This window comes from Ursus arctos, unplaced genomic scaffold (assembly GCF_023065955.2).
Source record: "Ursus arctos isolate Adak ecotype North America unplaced genomic scaffold, UrsArc2.0 scaffold_12, whole genome shotgun sequence".
In the NCBI taxonomy this organism is placed as follows: Eukaryota; Metazoa; Chordata; class Mammalia; order Carnivora; family Ursidae; genus Ursus; species Ursus arctos.
In genome coordinates, this window is record NW_026622786.1 from 4,046,105 (window position 1) to 4,067,099 (window position 20,995).

Sequence of the window (20,995 nt, forward strand, 5' to 3'; positions counted from 1 at the left end):
TAAACAAGAGGAGAGATATAATGTGGTCATGGATTGGAAGAATCAATGTGGCAAAAGTGCCCATTCTCTACAAATTGATCTATAGATTTAATGCGATCCCAACCAAATCCTAGTGGATTTTTAAAAATATAAATTGACATGTTGATTCTAAAATTTATATAGAAATGCAAAGGACTTGAATAGTCAAAACAATCTGGAAAAAGAATTAATTTGGAGAATTCCCATTATCTGATTAAATGAATACTTTATAATTAATACTTTATAGTATAGCAATTTCTATGAAGCATAGAAATTAGATCAATAGAACAAGATAGAGTCCAGAAAGAGACTCACACATATATGGTCAATTGATTTCTGACCAACTATCAAGTCAATGCAATAAAGGAAAGGACAATCTTTCCCAAATGGTGTTAGAACAGCAGGATAAATGTATTTTAAAGATGAGTATCTACCCTTATATCATATTATATACAAAATTAATTTGAGATGGATCTTAGGCCTAAACATAAAAGTTAAAATTATAAGAATTCTAGAAGAAAATGTAGGAGAATATTTTTGTGACCTTGGAGTCATAAAATACTTCTTTGATCACAAAAAGCACTAGCCAGAAAGAAAAAAATATCGATAAATTAAACTTATGAAAATTCAAAGCTTCTGCTCATCAGGAGATATCATTAAAATGAAAAGGCCAGCCTGTCTAGGAAAAAATATTTGCAAAACATATATCTGACAAAGAGTTTCTTTCTGATGTATAAGAAGAGCTCTGACAAATCAATTGTAAAAAGATAATCCAGCAAACAGAATGGGCAAAATGCTTGCATACACACTTCACATAAGGAGATACATAGTTGCTAATATGCACATGAAAATGTATTCAACATCACTAGTCTTTAGGAAAATGCAAATTAAAACCACAGTGAAATAACACTATGTACATATCCACCAGAATGGCTATACTTAGGGGTGCCTGGCTGGCTCAGTCAGTAGAACAAGTGACTCTTGATCCCAGGGTTGTAAGTTTGAGCCTCATGCTGGGAGTAGAGATTACTTAAAAATAAAATATTTTAACAAATGGCTATAATTAAAAAGAGAAATTGGCACTTGCATAATTGGTGGTGGGAGTGTCAAGTAGTACAAGCACTTTGCAGCACTGTTTGGAAGTTTTTTAAAAAGTTAAACACGAACATTGGAGTGCATGTATCACTTTGAATCAGTATTTTTCTATCCTTTGGGTAAATACCTACTGGTGCAATTGCTGGATTGTAGAATGGTTCTATTTTTAACCTTTTGATGCACCTCCATACTGTTTTCCAGAGTGGCTGTACTAGCTTGCATTCCCACCAACAATGTAAGAGGGTTCCCCTTTCTCTGCATTCTCGTCAACACCTGTTGTTTCCTGTGCTGTTAATTTTAGCCATTCTGACAGGTGTGGGGTGATATCTCATTGTAATTTTGATTCATATTTCCCTGATGATTAGTGATGTTGAGCATCTTTTCACGTGTTTGTTGGCCATGTGCATGTCTTCTTTGGAAAAATGTCTATTCATGTCTTCTGCCCATTTTTTAAACTGGATTATTGTTTTCTGGATGTTGAGTTTTATAAGTTCTTTGTATATTTTGGACTAGCCCTTTATCAGATATGTCATTTGCAAATCTCTTCTCCGATTCCATAGGTTGATATTATTAAAATGTCTATGCTACCCAAAACAATCTACACATTCAAAGCAATCCCTATCAAAATATCATCAACATTTTTCACAGAGCTGGAACAAACAATTCTGAAATTTGTATGGAACCAGAAAAGACCCCTTTTAGTTTTGTTGACTGTGCAGAAGCTTTTTATTTTGATGAAGTCCCAATAGTTTATTTTTGCTTTTGTTTCCCTTGCCTCAGGAGACACATCTAGTACAAAGTTGCTATAGCCAAGGTCGAAGAGGTTACTGCCTGTGTTCTCCTTTAGGATTTTGATGGTTTCCTGTCTCACATATAGGTCTTTCATCCATTTTTAATTTATTTTTGCGTATGGTATAAGAAAGTGGTCCAGTTTCATTCTTTTGCACGTCGCTGTCCAGTTTTCCCAACACCATTTGCTAAAGAGACTGTCTTTCTTTCCATCGGATATTCTTTCCCGCTCTGTCGAAGATTAGTTGACCATATAGTTGTGGGTCCATTCTGGGTTTTCTATTCTGTTCCTTTGATCTGTGTGTCTGTTTTTGTGCCAGTACCATACTGTCTTGATCACTACAGTTTTATAATATAATTTGAAGTCCAGAATTGCGAGGCATCCAAGTTTGCTTTTCTTTTTCAAGATTCCTTTGGTTACTCAGGGTCTTTTGTGGTACCCTACGAATTTTAGGATTGTTTGTTCTAGCTCTGTGAAAAATGCTGGTGGTATTTTGATAGGGATTGCATTATCAACAATAGCCATATTATGGAAAGAGCCCAACTGACTGATGAATGGATAAAGAAGATGTGGTGTACATGTATACAATGGAATATTACTCAGCCATAAAAAAGAATGAAATCTTGCCATTTGCAATAACGTGGATGGAGCTAGAGAGTATTATGCTAAGTGAAAGAAATAAGTCAGTCAGAGAAAGGCAAATACCATGTGATTTCACTCATATGTGGAATTTAAGAAACAAAAAGATGAACACATGGGTGGAGAAAAGTGAGGAAAACCATGAACAAGACTCTTAACTATAGAGAGCAAACTGAGGGTTGCTGGAGGGGAGCTGGGCGGGGGATGGGCTAAGTGGGTGAGGGCATTAAGGAGGGCCCTTGTGATGAGCAATGGGTGTTATATGTAAGTGATAAATCACTATATTCTACACCTGAAACTAATATTACACTGTATGTTAACTAACTAGAATTTAAAAACTCGAGGAAAAAATGTTAAATATGAACCTACTCTATAACACAGCAATTTAACTCTTAGATGTTAACCCAAGAGAAATAAAAACATGTAGGCAAGAAGACTTGTGTAAGGATGTTTGTAGCAACTTTATTTGTGAAAGCCAAAAGTCGTAAATAACCCAAGCGTCCATCGACAGGAGAATGACTAAACAAATTGTGCTACAGTGGAATTCTACTCAGCAATGAGAAGGAATGAACTGTGCATGCACACAGCATACATACATTTCAAAAGAATTATCCCAGGTTAAAGAAGCCAGTCACAAAGGACTGTGATTGTGCAATTCCATTTATATGAAAAGCTAGAAAAGGTAAAATTACAGTGATGGGAATGAGATCCATGATTGCCAGGGGACAGGGAACGTAGGAGGGGATTTACTGTAAAGAGGCTGGAGGAACTTTTCTGGGTGATAGAAACGTTCTATATCTTGATTGTAGTGGTGATTACATGCTGTATATCCTTGTGGAAATTAAGCAAAGTACATGCTTCTAATGGGTGAACTTTATTATGTGTAAATTATGCCTCACTAAAGGTGATTTAAAAAAACACAACCTTAAGGGGGCACCCGGGTGGCGCAGTTGGTTACGCATCCAACTGTTGGTCAGTTTGAGTCATGATCTCAGGGTCACGGTCTCAGGGTCATGAGGTCGAGCCCTGCCTAGGACTCTGTGGTCAGTGCAGAGTCTGCTTAAGTTTCTCTCTCCCTCTCTCTTTGCCCCTCCCCCAGTTCTAAAATAATATATAAATAAATCTTTTTAAAAAAACACAACCTTATGAGGATAGGCGTTATTATCCCTATTTTATAGCTGGAAAGGGTGGGATCAGAGAGGTAATACTAACTCACCTAAGTTCGTACAGCAAGTAAGTGGCAAAGCCAGAGTTTGAACCTCCACATGTCTTTGATGCCAAAGGCCATGTTCTTTCTGTTACACAAAGAACTGAAAAATGATTGCGTGTGTGTGTTTATTTATACATGTAGGCATCTTCTGTTCCTTCAACTAGCATGCAAACTCTTCAAGGCAAGGACTCTCCAGGATACCTCCTTTCTTTTTCCAGCTTGTAGAATGTTCTGGAACAGGGTGAGGCAGTGTGTAGACCTGAGGTTGCTCAGCACTCCTGTAGCGAGTGAACTCAAATGGATTACAGGCACATCTGAGGTATTGGTCCCCCTCGTCCTAGGGCATCTAGAGTCCCTTGGCTAGTTACCCTGGCAGAGATAAGCTCCATGTGTCACTTCAGGGTGCCATACAAATATTATTTTCTATTGCATGAAAAAGATTAGAAAGCACTGACTTACACAGGAAGTGCTGCTGGAATTCAAAAGTGAGAGAGGGTAACTCTCGTTGAGATGCTCTGGGTCAAGGACCCAAGAGGAAGAACTTACTAATCCGAAAGGAAGGGAAGGGAGTGTGTGGAAGGGGAAGAGAAGAATGGATTGGAGTGAGATTGGGCTTGACACATGTTTGGAGACAGTGAGCACAGCCCCCAGGCTGGTGCCTGACTTGTGGAGATGTCCTGGAGAGGGAAATGCATGCTTTTCTGGTGGGGGGCTTTTCTGGATGCCTGGCATTGGGGCTAAGGTGTGGGAATGTGCTCTGCAGTACAAAGCTCCCTGTTCAGATTTCACACAAGATTTAATGTGTGTGTTTAGGGAGGCTGGGGGTAGGGAAGGAAAAGTGCGTGTGTTTAAGAATAACATGCTGTTCCCGGACTTTGAGGCTGAGGGTCCTGCTGGATGCTGGGAAGGGCCAGCCCCTCAACCTGGAGCCACTGGTGAAGTCTGGCTTTCCTTTTCACACAGCATTTGTTCCCAGCCCCTGGCTGTCTCCCCCGGGAGGACATCCGTGGGGACGGTTCCTGTTTCCCTGCCTTTGCAAGCCCTTGCCTTCCTGAACGTGATATGATTGTTTCTCTGGGCACAGTGCAAAGATGCCAGTGGAGAACGGAAATATCTCATGCCTCAGCAATTTTTTAAGGCAAAAAAGAAAAGGCTATTGAACTTGGGAACACTGGACCTGAAGTCCTCTCTTCCTGGTGTGGGAGGGGGGACATTGTACAGGGTCTATCAGCCAGTCATATGGGCCAGATAGCCAACATGGGAACGGTTTGACTCCCATCCATCAGCTAAGCAGTGACAATAGTACTAAATTCCTTCTTGCTCTCAAACTGCTATATTTATGCTGTTCCCCCTGGGAATCTTGGGGCGTGGAAATGGAGGACTTTATGCTCGGCCTGCTCCCTCTCCTCTTCTTCCACATCCTCGGTCTCTTTTAATATTCTTTCATCATTCACTCATTTATTCTCTTGTTCAGAAATATTTCTTGAGTATCTATTATGTGCTAGATACTGTGCTATATAATGAAAATATAGCAGTGCTTGAGAGAAACCACCATCCTTGATCTTATGCACTAACAGTCTGCTGGAAAAGATTGTCCACTGACTGAAGGTACAGAAAGACAGAAAATACAGAACAAAAGAAATGCAACATGAGGCGTAGATCTCAGAGCTCTTTGAAGCCTGGGCTGTGTCTAATAATACACACCACACTGCATGGCACATAATAGGTGCACCATGATTATTTGCTGAATTAATAATGACAAGGTGAATGAGAAGTCACATAACATAATAGAAAAAGAACATAAGCTCTGGAATTCCACAGGCCTGAATTTGATTTCCAGGTCTACCACTTTGTGGCTGGTGTGACCTTAGATAAATTGTATAACCCCTCTAGGTCTCAGTTTTCTCATTTGAAAAATAAGGTTAATAATACCTATTTCATGGAAATTTGGTAAGGATTAATGGTTAAGTATTAGTGAGTGTGTAAAATGTAAGTATGTAAAGTACCTGGCACATAGTGAACAGTGAAGAGCTTACATACTTTTTAATGTCATCAATAATGAATAATAATGATTAAATGATTAATAGAGAAAAAAGCTACAGATGAAGGAAGGTGTGGTTACAGAGGGCTAAGGCCCACGTAGAGATGGGAAGGCACTGAGCTGTGCCTGGAAGGTCACCCACAGGTGGATAAACACAGAGGGGGGCACGAGGCAGTGCAAAGGGCACAAGCAACAGCGTGTGTGAGGCAAAGTCATGACACACCTCTAGGACTCCGCACAGGAGCGAGCCTGGAAGCAGTGGAGGGAGGGACTAGCACAGAGGGCTCCTTCAGGGTTTAATTCTGGCCCCGTGGAGTCTTAAGTGTGGGGTAGTCATGTGCTAAGTGGTGTTCTGGTATCATCAATCTGGGGCAGTGTATAGGGTGCCTAGGAAGGGAGGCAGGGAGGCAGGGAGAACAGCTAGGAGATTATACAATCAATCAGGTGGCATGGGGCCTGGATTCAGGGGGCAGCAGCAGAATAAAAAGGAAAGTATAGATGTGCCACACTTTGAGGTGAAAGAATCAGCAGGACCCACTTTAGAGAAGCTTGTCCAGGATCACAGAGTCAGGAGGTAAAAAACCAACCCCCCCCCCACCACCAAAAAAACTGCTCCTCTAGTGAGTTCTGCCTCACTATCTTAATAATTTTTTTTAAAGATTTTATTTATTTATTGGACAGAGAGAGAGACAGCCAGTGAGAGAGGGAACACAAGCAGGGGGAGTGGGAGAGGAAGAAGCAGGTTCATAGCGGAGGAGCCTGATGTGGGGCTCGATCCCATAAAGCTGGGATCACGCCCTGAACCGAAGGCAGACGCTCAACCGCTGTGCCACCCAGGCACCCCTATCTTAATTTTTAAGTGTATGGTTGAGTATACTCAAATTATTGTGCAGCTGAGCTCCAGAACTTTCTCATCTTGCAAAACTGAAACTCTATACTCATTAAACAACTCCTCATTTCCTTCTCACCCAGCCCTAGAAACCACCATTCCACTTTCTATTTCTGTAAGATAATCCCCCTTCCCCACCTTTTTTACAACTTGAACATAAGTACTCATCTTGAAGGGGCCTGTCCAGTCTTTTGTAACTTTATTGCATGGGGGTCGGGGTTGGGGATTCCACAAGGAGGAGGCAATCGCTAGGAGCCATTTCAGAAGCTACCTTCTATACCAAGCTTCTCGACTTACTACTCCACTGTTTATGCCCTAGGTCTGGCCAAGTTGCGTGCTGGCTGTGCCTTGAATAGCTCCCATTCTTTTCCACCTCTATGCCTTTACTTAGGGTATTTTTTCCACCCAGCGGAAGGAATACCCTAAGTACTCCCTCTCTACCCCCATAGCTACCTGTTCATCCTTGTAAGTGCATTTCAAATGCCACTCTCCCTGGGGAGCCTTTCCCAACCAGATCTAGAGTAGATCTTCCACTCTGGAGTCCTGGGGAGCCCCCAGGGCATGTCTTTTTATTGGCTGTTGTCACATTCTGCTCTGTGGGAGACTAGTTTATATAAGCATACTCCGCAACTCTCACTAGACTGAGTTCCTTGAGGGCACAATTATATTTTAGTCAACTTTTAAATCTCTTTTGGCACTTGAACAGTTCCTGAAACACAGTAAGCAACCAAACATTTGCTGAATTGCAAACAATTGTGAGGTCCAAGAGCCCAGGTCTGTGCAGATGGGATGCTGTTATGGGCAGCGGTAAGGGAAAGAAACCCCATGCTTCCCAAATAGCCCCGCATGGCTGACTTACAGAAAAACAGCTGCCTCGCTGTGACTCTAGGGATTAGTCAGGCACTGGGAGAGTCTGCAGGGACTGTGGGCTATTGGGGACCAGAAGCCACTGATATCTGATCTCTCTACAGGAACTTGGGAAGACTAGTCAGGGTGTCTTATTCTAATTATTCCATTTAAAGAAACTGTCTTCCTGACCTCAGTAAATGACTAGCAATTGAAGGGGAAAGGGACCTAGCATCTATTTAATCTATGAATTTTTCTAGTATTTAGTACTCAGACAATCCTCCATAAGGTGGTTATTATATGCCCATTTTGAAGCTGAAAATAAAAACAAAACAAAATTCAGGGGGCAAAAATAACTAGATGGAACTTAGTAAACAGTTAAAACAGTGAGTCAAAAGCGTGAGTGCAAAGAATGGGCTCTATTATCATCACTCAATTCTGCTTTTGCTTATTGAGTATCTAATACATGCAAATCTCTGTGATAGAGTATCGAAAATTTATGAAGTTTAAGGCATGGATCTTATCTTTCAACAGGCTATAATCTGGAGTTGATTTGGGGTGGGTGAGTTGGTTGGTGCAGGATAACGGAATTTTTAAAAAGTATTTTTTTTAATTTATTTAACAGAGAGAGAGAGAGAGCACAAGCAGGGGAACAGCAGAGCTGCAGGCAGAGGGAGAGGGAGAAGCAGGCTCCCTGCTGAGCAGAGAGGCTGATTTGGGGCTCGGTCCCAGGACACTGGGATTATGACCTGAGCTGAAGGCAGATGCCCAACTGACTAAGCCACCCAGGCTCCCCAAGGATAATGGAATTTAATTCAAGATGGTGAACAGTCCTGTCCAGAGGGACACCCACCCTTGCATTTGTCTGTGTATAGGAATATAGTGAAAAACTGATTAATTGCAACTGGGAAGACTGGGACAAGTTTCTTAGAGGAGATGGAGATTACAGAAAAGTTAGGATTCTGAGTTTAAGGGGGAAATCTTATGTCTCATCCTAGCCTCAGCCATGCCTCATTGTTGAATCCTTGACACTTTTAGGTGTGAGAAAGATTAGGGTGTAGCTATTCTTGGTGATGATGTCCATGGACTCAGACTTAATTAAACCTAAATAAGGAAATACTGAATTTGCAACCAAAAGGATAAACCAGAGTAAATTTTTCTCTAACATATTAGATTCACAAAAGCTAACTTCCTAAGTGATTAAATGAGAGGCCAGTGCTCTGTGAACAGCAGCACACTGTTTATACGTGAAATACCAAAAGAAGAGTCAAGCAATATTCTGGTCTTTTTGTTTGTGCTGCTCTGCAGTTATTTTGGTGATTCTAAATACAGGACTTTACATTTATCTTGATTATATTTCATCTTGTTATCTTGGGGAGATGGGATCCAGGATCCTGACTCTGTCAATCTTTGTATTGTCTATTCTTAGTTTCATTTGTGCTTTACATTGATAAACGTCTTCCTGTGTTTTCATCCAATTTGTTGTTAAAAATGTTGAACAGAACAGGACCGAGGCCAGGGGACAGAGGCAAGCAGTGGTGGATCTGTAATGTCTGGGTACAGTCTTCTCCACAGTACCTGGTAGGGCTTGACAAGGACACCTCTAGTAAGCACGGTGACATGGATTCATACCACTTGGCTCCTTCCACCCAGAGTGGCCAGGGCAAACAAAAAAACCATCCTCAAATGTTGTATAAAGACTGCAGTAATTCCAAACTCATATCTCTTGAGTTTTCTAATTGCTTTCACATTGATTATCTCATTTGGGCTTCCTAAGAATCTCATGAAGAGGGTGTGCAGGTGTTGCCGTGCTGATTTTCAGAGACTGCCTAATGAAATCAAGGCTGTCAGAGTCAAGTAACTTCTTGAGGCTCATGTAGCAATAAGCAGGAGAACTGGGTCTCAGATCCTCTTCTGAATCCCAGACTTGTGATTCTTTTTTTTTTTTTAACTTGCCTGATAACAGCCATTTTCACTGAAGTTAAAACCGTCCGGTTCCCTGTCTTATTGAGATGTAATTGACATATAACATGGTAAATGTTTCCTGTGTACGATAGAATGATTTGATATATGTATATTGTGCAAAATGATCACAAGGATAAATTTAGTTAATATTGCTCACCACACAGTTACATTTTTTACATATGTTTACATAATTAGATAGTCACATTTTTTTCCTTGTGATGAGAACTTTTAAGATCTACTCCCTCAGCAACTACCCATATACAATACAGTATTGTTAGCTGTACATCCCATCCACAGAACTTGTTTGGAAGTTTGTACCTTTTGACCATCTTCACCCATTTCCCCCACTTCCCACCCCTTACCAATATGTTCTGTTTCTATGAGTTGGGTTTTTCTTAGATTTCTCATCTAAGGGATATCATAGACTATTTAGCTGTCTTTAGCTGACTTATTTCACTTACTGTAATGCCCTCAGTGTTCATCCATGCTGTCCCCAATAACAGAATTTCCTTTTTATTTATGACTGAATAATAGTCCATTGTATACGTATGTGTGTGTGTGTGTGTGTGTATACACATACACACACACAACACATTTTCTTTATCCATTTATTCATTGATGAATACTTAGGTTTTTTCCATATCTTGGTTATTGCAAATAATGCTGCAATGAACATAGGGGTGCATATATCTCTCTGAGATAGTGATTTTGTTTCCTTCAGATATATACTCAGAAGTGGAATTGCTGGATCCTATAGTAGTTCTATTTCTAATTTTTTGAGGGACAGTTTTCTTTTCTTGTTGTCCCTCCCTGCACTTGTGAGGACTGGCTAGTTGCATATCTCCCCACCAGACTCTATGTGCCATGAGCTGTTATGCACAGCTGCATCCTTTGTTCCTGTACGGTAGCCAGCACAGTGTATGTACTCAATGAGTATGTGTTGAATGAATAAATAAATAAATAAAGGATTAAATGCAATCTTATTGCCTATAATGTAATTGTTAATAATAACAATCCTTATTTTATTTAGTAGGACTAGGGCTTAATATTGCTCCCTTCCAATAAGCACTGAATAAATATGGTGACATGACTATACACTGTTCTCTTAATAAAGAACTCAAGACTCTCTAAGTACACTCTGTTTATCCTCACACACTCCTTGACAATAGGTATGGGCTAGTGGCGTTATCATCATATTACCCACAAGGATAGAGAGATTCTTTATCTCACCCAAGACTGCACAGGCATTCTCAGGAACAGCTGTTAATAGATTTTATGTTTCTTTATATTCAGTCCATTGCTGAGGCTGCTAAATCCTACTAAAGCTATCAGGCACCGGAGCCTTATGCTGCTTTTCAAGGGTCTGCAATGCTCCCAAGTTAATTCATGGAAATGGCTGCAGGATTGTGTAAAAACAGCTGGTTACCTCCCAGCAGAATTAGCTGTAACCAGTTTAGTCACTTACTGAGAAGAAAGCAGGAAATCTCATGTAAAAATCAGCAACATTCCCCGTAATATAATCGCAAGTAAATCTATTTCTGAAGAGACCCAGATGCCTTGTTGGTTTAGGAAGATTCAGGGACAGACAGAGATCTGTAGTCTAAAGAATGGGAGAGATTTCAGAGCCAGACCTGGGTCTTTGATTTGGTGATTATGTTACAGATGGGCAAATCTTTTGAGAATTGTGAGAATGATTTGTCAGTGAAGTTAAAACAGAAGTGTGGACGGAAAATCTGAGCCACACTCAGTCAGCTGCTGCTATGCTGACAATAGCAGCTCCTTTCCACAGCCCGAGGTCAGCAACACACCACGGCTCTCTGTTCCCACCACTCGGGGAGGGCCCACCAGACAGAGATGGAGGACAGCCTGCCCAGGCAGACCACAGCCTACTTTTTGATAATATACTTTTCTATTAAGCAGTTTTGGGAAGAATTACAATGTTCCAAAAATGCTACAAGTACTGTAGAAATGACAATTTTTCCTTAATCATTTGAGAATAGATTGCCAATCTGATTCTTTATTCTCCCAGAACTCTGGTATTTCCTACAAATCAAGACATTCTTCTATATACCAACAATATAGTCAACAAAATCAGAAAATTAACCTCAAAGCATTACTGCCATCAGACCTCATTCAAAGTTGAAGCGTGGCGATCGTGCTTTTTCCAGCTAAAGGATCCAGTGCAAAACGACAAACTGCCCGCGTCAAGTCGCTTTGGTTCACTTCAGTGTGGGACAATTCTTTCATCTTTCTTTGACTGTCATGTCCTTGCCACGTTTGAAGATTAGAGGCCAGTTATTTTGTAGACGGACTCTTCATTTAGGCTTGTCTCCTATTTCCTTGGATTAGATTCAGGTTATGAATTCTTTGGAAGGAACAACAGAGAAATGATGTTGTGTTACTCTCAGTGCTCATACCAGGTGGTGCAGATTTCAATTTTTCCCATTACTGATTGATGTTAACTTTGTTTTATTAAGACAATGTCCCGTAGGCTTCTCCAGTTTCAAGCTACTTCTTTTCTCTTTGTTAATTAATAAATATAACGTGTGGAAAAATATGAAACTATGTAACTATCCTAGTCCTCAACAAACTTCTAATTTACTCATTTATTAGTTTATATCTGTAAGAATTCATCGTTTTCTTTTCCTATTTTATTCAATGAATTACAGGTTTTTACTATCATTTATTTTGATACTCAAATTGTTCCCAATTTGTCCAGTGGAAGTCTCTTCAAGCTGGCATTTTGTGTATCCCTATCATTCTTTGAGTACTTCCTTGCCTCTGGCAAAAAAAATAATTTGTAGGCTCATCTTACACTTTCCCTACCCCAGCCTTGAATTCAGACATTTCTCTAAGAAGCCCTACTTCTTTTAAGTGGAGAATCATATTTACAAGCCCGCAGTTGGGCAGTAGGTGTGCTTATGGCTAATAAGCAAGACTCCCAAGACTTCTCATTGGACAGAGCAAGGGAATATATGTATGTGTATATATATATATATATACTTTCATCTATATTTATTTCCATATCTAACTATATATATTGCAAACTGCTAGCTCCAAATTCAACATCACAGAGTTCATTCTGATTTTCTGCTTTTCCATAATTGTAATTCCATTTTCTGATGGTGAGAAACCTAACTCCCACTATTGATAGCATTTTTAATTACTTGATTAATACCCCTGAATAATACTCCAGTGTGAAACCGATTTACATTCTTTAAGGCCATCCCTTCACCTGCAAAGATGCTCTCCTCTCTCTACTTTAGCTCCAGCTCTCTGTGTCAGGCTTAGAAGAGGACCCCGAGAGACGGATAAAACTAATTTGCTACAACATGGGCTACCTTTTGTGGAAGACGAAGGATGGCTCAGAGGGCAGAACACAGAGTCCAGAGGGTGGAGAACCATAGAGAGAATATATCCCTATGCCTTTAAACCTAATCAAGGAAATCTAACATTTGCCTGGCTGAATGTCAGAACTGTGAAGGACCAGTGACTCTTTTTTGCCTCCCACCTTCCCAATTTTTGAACCAGAATATTGATAGCTATCATCCTAAGTCTGTCACACCATTGTATTTTGGGCATGTTGGGGGGCAGGTAACTTTTCTTTTTAGTTCCATAGGTCTTTCAGTGGAGAGAATTGCATCCCAAGAGCTGTACTTAATAGATTACACCCAGGAGCCTCATCAGCACTGATTTAGATGGTGAGATTTTAAACTTTGAGTTGATGAAATGATGAGATTTAGATTTAGATGATAGGATTTTACTGATGATGCACTGGGATAAGGATCATGGGAGGGTGTGTATTAGGGGTGCCATAACAAAATAAGACAGAGTGGGTAGCTGAAACAACAGAGATTATTTTCTCACAGTTCAGGAGGCTAGACATCTAAGATCATGGTTGAGCAGTGCTGGTTTCTTCTGAGGTCCTCTCTCATTGGCTTATGAATGGCTGTGTTCTCTCTGTGTCTTCACATGGTCTTTTGTCACTGCCTGTCTGTGCCCAAATTTCCTCTTTTTTAAGAACCCCAGTCATATTGGATTAAGGCCCACCCTGATGACTCATTTTAATTTAATCACCTCTTTAAAGACCTGTCTCCAAGTATAGTCACATTCTTAGGTAAAGAAGGGTTAAGACTTTAACATATAAATTAGGGGGGGGATGTAATTCAGCCTATAGTAGATGGGGGTGAATGTATTTTGCATGTGGAAAGGACATGAATCATTGGGGTCCAGAGGACCGACTGTGGTAGACAAAATTCTTGGATGGTTCCCAAGATTCCTGGCATGTGGTACACATACCCTGTATAATCCCCTCTCCTTGAGTATAAGTGGGACCTGTGATATGATGAGGTGGTGTCTCCTGTGATTACCTTGCATTTTATAAGGTCCCATCTTAGCAGACTGGAGAGGGAGGGTGGGAGAGAGAGAGAGAGAGCACGCGAGTTTCTCCTGTTGGTCTTGAAGAAGTAAGTGGCCAGCTTGTGAGAAGGCCACATGGCAGTTATTTGGGGGACCTTTAGGAGCTTAGAGAAGCCCTCACTGACAGCCAACAAGAGAGCAGGAACCTTAGTCCTATAACCACAAGGAACTGAACTCTAACAACAAGCAGATGAGCTTGGAAGAGAACCCAGAGCTCTAGAACAAAATGGACCTGGTGGATACTTTGATTGCTGCCTTGTGAGACCCTGAGCAGAGAACCCAGCTAAGCCATGTCTGAACTCCTGATCCACAGGAACTGGGTGATAATAAATGTTTATTGTTGTAAGCTATGTTTGTGGCAATTCGTTATACAGCAACAGGAAACTAATATACCATCCAAAGTTTCTAGCCCTTGTCTACTCTAGGCTGAAATTCTCTGAACTTGCAACATGCCCCAAGATCTAAACAACTTTGGACTTCCTACCAAGGAACAATCATATAAACAACCAGTTTTTGCAATAAGTATTGGGATCCATTACACTGACGTTTGCCTCTTTGGTATCCTCAGGGTTGGGTTTCATGCAAGGAGCCAGCATCTGGTGCCAGGTGTTACCCTGTCTCTATGATCCCTAGGTTTGCATTTGAAGAAGATCACTTTTGTTCTATGTGGTGAATGAATTCGCAAGACCAGCTACAGAAAGACCAGTTAGGAGGCTACTGTAGAAGTCCAGGTGAGAGGTGATAGTGACTTGAGTAGGTGACAGCAAGGAATTTGGAGAGAAGTGAATGGAAAGGCAATAGAAGTCACTCTCAACCTCAGTTCCAGGAGATAACCAGTGTTAATATCAACTATGTTAATATTGTGGTATATTTTTTTTCTATCTTCCTTTTCTATGTAGAGATATAGGTAATACTATATTTTTACAGTGTTGGGATGACATTATGTTTATAATTTTATATATTGATCATTGCCCTTATCTTGTTGCACCCACTTATCTGAAGAATTAAATGGTATTTAAAATGTCACTTTTTTAAAGATTTTATTTATTTATTCGACAGAGATAGAGACAGCCAGCGAGAGAGGGAACACAAGCAGGGGGAGTGGGAGAGGAAGAAGCAGGCTCATAGTGGAAGAGCCTGATGTGGGGCTCGATCCCATAACACTGGGATCACGCCCTGAGCCGAAGGCAGATGCTTAACCCAGGCGCCCCTAAAATGTCATTTTTAATAAGTGATTGCATCTTTCATGCACCCTGGAACCACAGTAAGACATATTAATGGAAAATTCCCAGAAGAATTTAGAGGAAATCTAATGGAGTGACTGACGTCAAGGGGTAGGGGAGTACCCAAAGCTGTAGATGCCACTGATGGAGAGAAGGAGGAGCAGATACCATCTGTGTTGAGCCTAGAGCTGGGAGGTGTGGCCTGAGGAGCAGGACCTGGTTCAATGGTCCACCGCTGACAACAGTGCACAACAACCCCCTGCACTGGTCAGAGCTCACTGGTCCCAGTGACCCAGCACTGGTTATAATTTTTAGCATCTCATATCAGTCAACAACTTTGTCATATTTTAACTACTTACTAAGTGCTTAAAGTGGTCTGGAGTGGATAAGGGTACATTTTCAAATGGCCTTTTAGAAGGGAAGCAATAACAAGTTGGGTATTAGGAGAGCAGCTGGCTGTGAATTTTTTTTTAAATGAGTCCATTGAACAACGCATCAGCCATCCCTTGAGAGCCTATGTGCTCCACTCAGGCCTTGTAAACTTGCCTGCAATCCTCTTTTCAGAACTTGCTGTCTGCTTCCCGGGAGTCCTCTCATAGATTACACACACAGATACACATACACAGACACACACAGACACACACACACACACACACACACACACACCCTTCCTGCCCTCCTCTTGTCCCTCTCCCATGAGTGCAGGGCCAGTAGAGAAGGGGTCAAGTTAGTGGGAATGTATCTTTGGTCCTCCTGTAACTATTCTCTCCTCCCACCTTGCATTCCCCAAACCATATCTCCACTCTTCACCTCCCCCTATAGGGGACAAAGCAGGGTCTCTTTCCCACACACACTTAGAAAGTTGTCAAATAATTTAAGCCAGGGTGTTTGCTGATAACAAAGGTGCTGTGGCTGATAAGAAAAGTGTTGGCTGATAGGCTTAGCATCCCAGAAATATTTGCATTTTCGTGGGGGCCTTCTGAAGAGAGAAAAGGGGTCTTTGGGGAACTGAAGTTTGGGGCAGTTCCCTGGCATAGTCTTAGACCCTGCTAGTCTTTGTGGAAGTGTCCACACCCATCTGCAGCATCCCTTTTGGATAAATGCCCACCTGCTTTTAGATGGGTGGTCAGAGCCCTGCAGGCCCAGCCAGCTGGACAACTGCCCCGCCCTCACCTCCTGCTTTCCTTGGTCTCCCTCGCAGCTGTGTGAAGAATGGTGAGGTAGGAGGTGGGGAAATGCTTGTTTCACCCAAAATTGGGAGACACAGTGCCTGAAGATTATTTCCTTTTTTAGCTGCATAGTTACATGAGAAACAAATTTCTATAAAGACTGTGATTTGAAATGAGCTACCTACACAAGTTGGGCTATCAAACTCCACTTTCTAGTGCACTGTGGAACAGAAACCTCCAAACGGGCAAACGATAACATGCAGTTTAGTGCCATAAAATAAAAACTGATCTTGTACTTTTCTGTGTTTTGTTGGTTATAGGTTCTAAATATCCTTTCATGGGAAGAGCTCACCTTTATTCTGAGATTCTGCCCTATCTTTAAAAACAGCCTTCTTTCCTGTAGTTTTCCTATTTGGTATTATTATTTCCAATCCTTTTTCTTATTTTTTATATAATTATTATTATTATTATTTCTATGTTTGGACTTACTATTACCTATGTACAGTATTACTATTTCTCATGTTTTTTATAATAACATATCTTTTAAACATCTTTTTGGTATTAAAACATCTTTGGTATTAAAACACGATAAATGACAATGGCAGGAGGCAGAGACTTGGCTTTGCTCATTGATGCACCCCCGGCCCCAAGACAGCGCCTGGGACATAGTAGACATCAATGAACATGTATTGAATAAATGCATATATTCAGCTTAGCTTATTAGCTTGTTAGATATGGCTTAGAAATTATATTCTTATCTGTCATATGAATTGGCAACTCTGTATCAATTCCTAAATTTTAAAGTAATTCATGAAATCCATGGGTTTAGAACACAGAACTGGGAGTCAGATCAATTCCAGTTTAACTTGATCTTGGACAAGTTATTCAGTCTCTATAGGCTTCAGTTTTCACACCTGTGAAAAGGGATTAATACCAGTAGTTACCTAACAGAGTCATTTGAGGATTGCAGGAGGTGGCATGCAGGTGCTGGGTGGGGTGGACAACCTTGGTCTGGGGTTATTAGATTCCATCCGGGGATTGGACTGGGTGCCCATTTTCCCAGGCGGTGAGGTGTGACTTTGCCATTCCTGTTTGTGCCACCCAGCCTTTTGGATGCAGTTTATCCCCACCTCCTAGTAATTCTGCTCCTAACATCCAAAGATCATAGCAGTGTCTTGATGGTAGAACAACCTGACACCAGGCTGAGGTGTCGATAGCTAGAATAAAATGAGCGTACTCTTCAGTGAGTTATGATTTTGTTTCTTAAAAGCTTAAAATTTACTTTTTCAACGGGACAAATATTTTTCTTATTAGAAAAACTAAGCACTTAATATTAGCAATGGGTTACATACCTAATTATGTTTTTTCCCCACTCAAAGTAATTCTAGGAAGTATTACTATTTTATAGTTATGGAAACAGAGCTCAGAGAGATTAAACAGCTTGAGCATGGTCTCTAGTTAGTAGGTAGAAGAGCTAAGGTTGGAGCCTAGATCTGATTCCCAAAACCATAGTTTTGGGAACTACAGTGTGCTGCTGCATGGTGGGGAAAATATATCTTTTTGTCTATTTTAGTGGAAAATTTGGAGACTCTCTTTATCACCTCTCTAGATAAGATGAATAAAAAATTCATTCAGCCTGTGAACTAACTCCTTTTCCATTCTCAGTGTGAGATCAAGCTCTGCCACTTATTAGCTGTGTGACTTTGAATAAATTACACACTCTCTCTGAACTTCAGCTTTCTGTCCTGTAAAGTGGAAATAACAACTCCTGCCTCTCTTTCTAGGTTGAAGTATGTGAAGGTACCTTGTCAAGTGCTATGTATACCTGCGGTATTGTTTTAGTGTGTCTCCATGATTTTCTAGCTAGCTTCCTCTCTTTTATGGATCAGTTTCATTGATTAAAGAGTTCTTTGCAAAGCTCTTCCTTATTTACATATTTTTAATTACCTGGTTTCTACTTTACCCCTAATTGTCCACTTCCTTCAACTTTCCCTTTCTTTCCCTCACCTTGGGCTACCTTTCACTTAGATTCTGCTGATTAGTCAGGGAACAGAAGTTTTTCAAGTGCTGGCATTTTAGTCCATTTCATACTCTCTCTTTTGTGCCTCCTCTCCCCCCCACACCCTCCTCAACTGTGAACTTTCAGTCAATTGTGCTTAAACAGTCTCCAGGCTTGTAGTGAATTGCTGCATTTAAAAATTCTGACTTCCAGTATTTTCCTTCTTGAATACTCCCTATTTTGTTATAATCCTTTTTTTCCAGGCAGGAAAAAACGGATCGCACCACATGAATGGAGGGGAATGGCGGCTCATGACCTGGGAAGGTGGTGTGCTGGAACAGGTGGTGTCAATAGTGTTAGAAGTGTCTCAGCATTGGGTGAGCCTTAGCTCTGCTTCTAAATAGGTTTCAGGGTTCCAAATCTGCATTTGCAATAAAAAACATGGAAACATGCTCTCCTCAAAATGATCACCCTTATTCTAAGTATTAAAGAAGTTCTTGAACCACCCCTCCCTGTTCTTCAGGGAGTGGCTATGTGCCAGGTTCTAGGTTAGACACTGTGGAGATGTGAAGAAGAATGATACACAGTCCCTGACCAGTAGGGCTACTGAGGTCAACAGACTCATAGACAACATGAAAATAAAATTAATTCCTCCCTTTCCTCCTCAAACAAATAAAAAAGTCAATCTCAGAACAACACTTCAAGGGGTTCACATGTAACCTACAGTATCTTCTGAGAACAATCTTATGTTAAGGACCACTTCCAGAGTGAGCCTGATATCCTGGAGCTCAGATCACAGCTGTAAGTTCACCCCAGAGAGACCCTTTGCACGCATGGGCCTTACAAGGGTTTGTTTCAGTTGTGGTCAACTCGGAGACTGCACCCACCTCCAACTCCTGCACCCTGTCCCCAGGGCACCTAGGAAGTCAAGCCAGATAGGGAAAGCCGTTGCTCCGTCAATCCCTAAAGGGGGAAGGGAAGAAGACTTTTCCCATTTGATTCCTCCTCAGTGCTGCCCAAGGGCTGCCCTTATAGTATTACCTCTACCAGCCAGCACCTGGTTTGGGCCTGGACTGACTGGCAGCTTCTCTCTACAGAGGCTGTGTGGTGTAAAGTACATATCTTCCATTTCCTGAGAAGGTCAAGGCCACTATCTTAGTTTGCTAGGGCAGCCATAACAAAGTATCACAGACTGGGTGGCTTAAACAACAAAAATTTATTCTCTCACAGTTTTGGAGGCTGGAAGTCCAAGATCAAGGTATTGGCAGACTTTGTTCCTTCTGAGCATATGAGGAAGAATCTGTCCCATGCCTCTCTCCTGGGCTCAGGTGGTCTTCTAGCAATATTTGGCATTCCTTGGCTTGTTGACCTATCACTCCAATCTCTGCCTTCATCTTCACATGGCATTTGCTCTGTGTCTGTCTCTGTGTCCAAATTTCCCCTCTTTATAAGGACACAGTCATATTGGACTAGGGCCCATCCTGCTGACTTCATCATAACTTGATCATCTACAAAGATTCTATTTCCAAATAAGGTCACATTCACAGGTACCGAGGGTTAGGACTTCCACATCTTTTGGGGGGAGACACAATTCAAACCCTAACAGCAACCTCCCTCAGATCGCTCAGCTTCCCTCAAGATTCCTCTGTATTTCCACCTTCCTGCTCCTCCTTGGTTCCAGAAAAGTTTCTCTCTTCCTTGCCCAGGCTAACTCCTTTCCTGGGTCTCCTAATTCTGTCCCTTCCCACTTCCTCCAGAGCTTTCTATGTCAGTTAGCCTGTCCTGGGCTCCTCTTCAGGATCTCCCAGACTTATAAACTTGTTTAGGCTCTTATCTGCTTCCTGTGGTCCTGCCATTCCTGTGTTCTGTTCTCTTGTTTGTTTGTTTTTTTCCCTTTCACAACCTGCTGTGTCCATTTCCTTACCATTCACACCCCCCGCCCCACTCCCAAAACAAAGCTTGCTCTGTCAGAACTTGAGATGCAGTGGAGCCTGGTGGCCTAGAGTGCAGGCTTTGGAGTCAGATTACCTGGCTTCAAATCCTTGTTCACTTAATCTGTCTAACCCTCAGTTTGGTTCATCTGTACCTGTGGATAATGACAGTGTCAACCACACGGGGGTGTCGTGAGGGTTACATGAGGTAGTGCGTGTATTACCTCAGCACAGCTCCTGGTGTACGGTGAGCTCTCGGCTGTGTGTTAGCATTTCAATTTTTAGTCATTTCAGCTTCTTCTATTGCTATGAAGATGGTAATTATGTCTATGTCTTCAGCTGAAACTCAGTTACTTTCCACCTTTCAACCTCCTCCTAGACAATTTATTTAGAAATGCTACTAACATTTCGGTACATCCCCAGACTAAGCCCTCTCCTTGCCTTCTGTGTCCCCCCCCCCCCCCAACACATACTCCTGAGCTTCTGTCTGATTTTTCTGTTTCTAGTAATGGCATCGTTACACTTATATCAGCTCTGGACACAAACCTTGGAGTCACTATTCTCTTTTTTGTGTCAACTCCACCTAAGCAATAGGTAAGTTCTGTAAATTTTATCAATGAAACATTTAAAAATGTATATATCTCTATCTATCCTGTCCTTCCATTTCTGTTACCCCAAGCCTAGGTCAGGCTATTACCCTCCTCTAGACTATACCAGTAGCCTTCTAACTGGACTCCTTGTCTCCAGCCCCTTGCCAATCA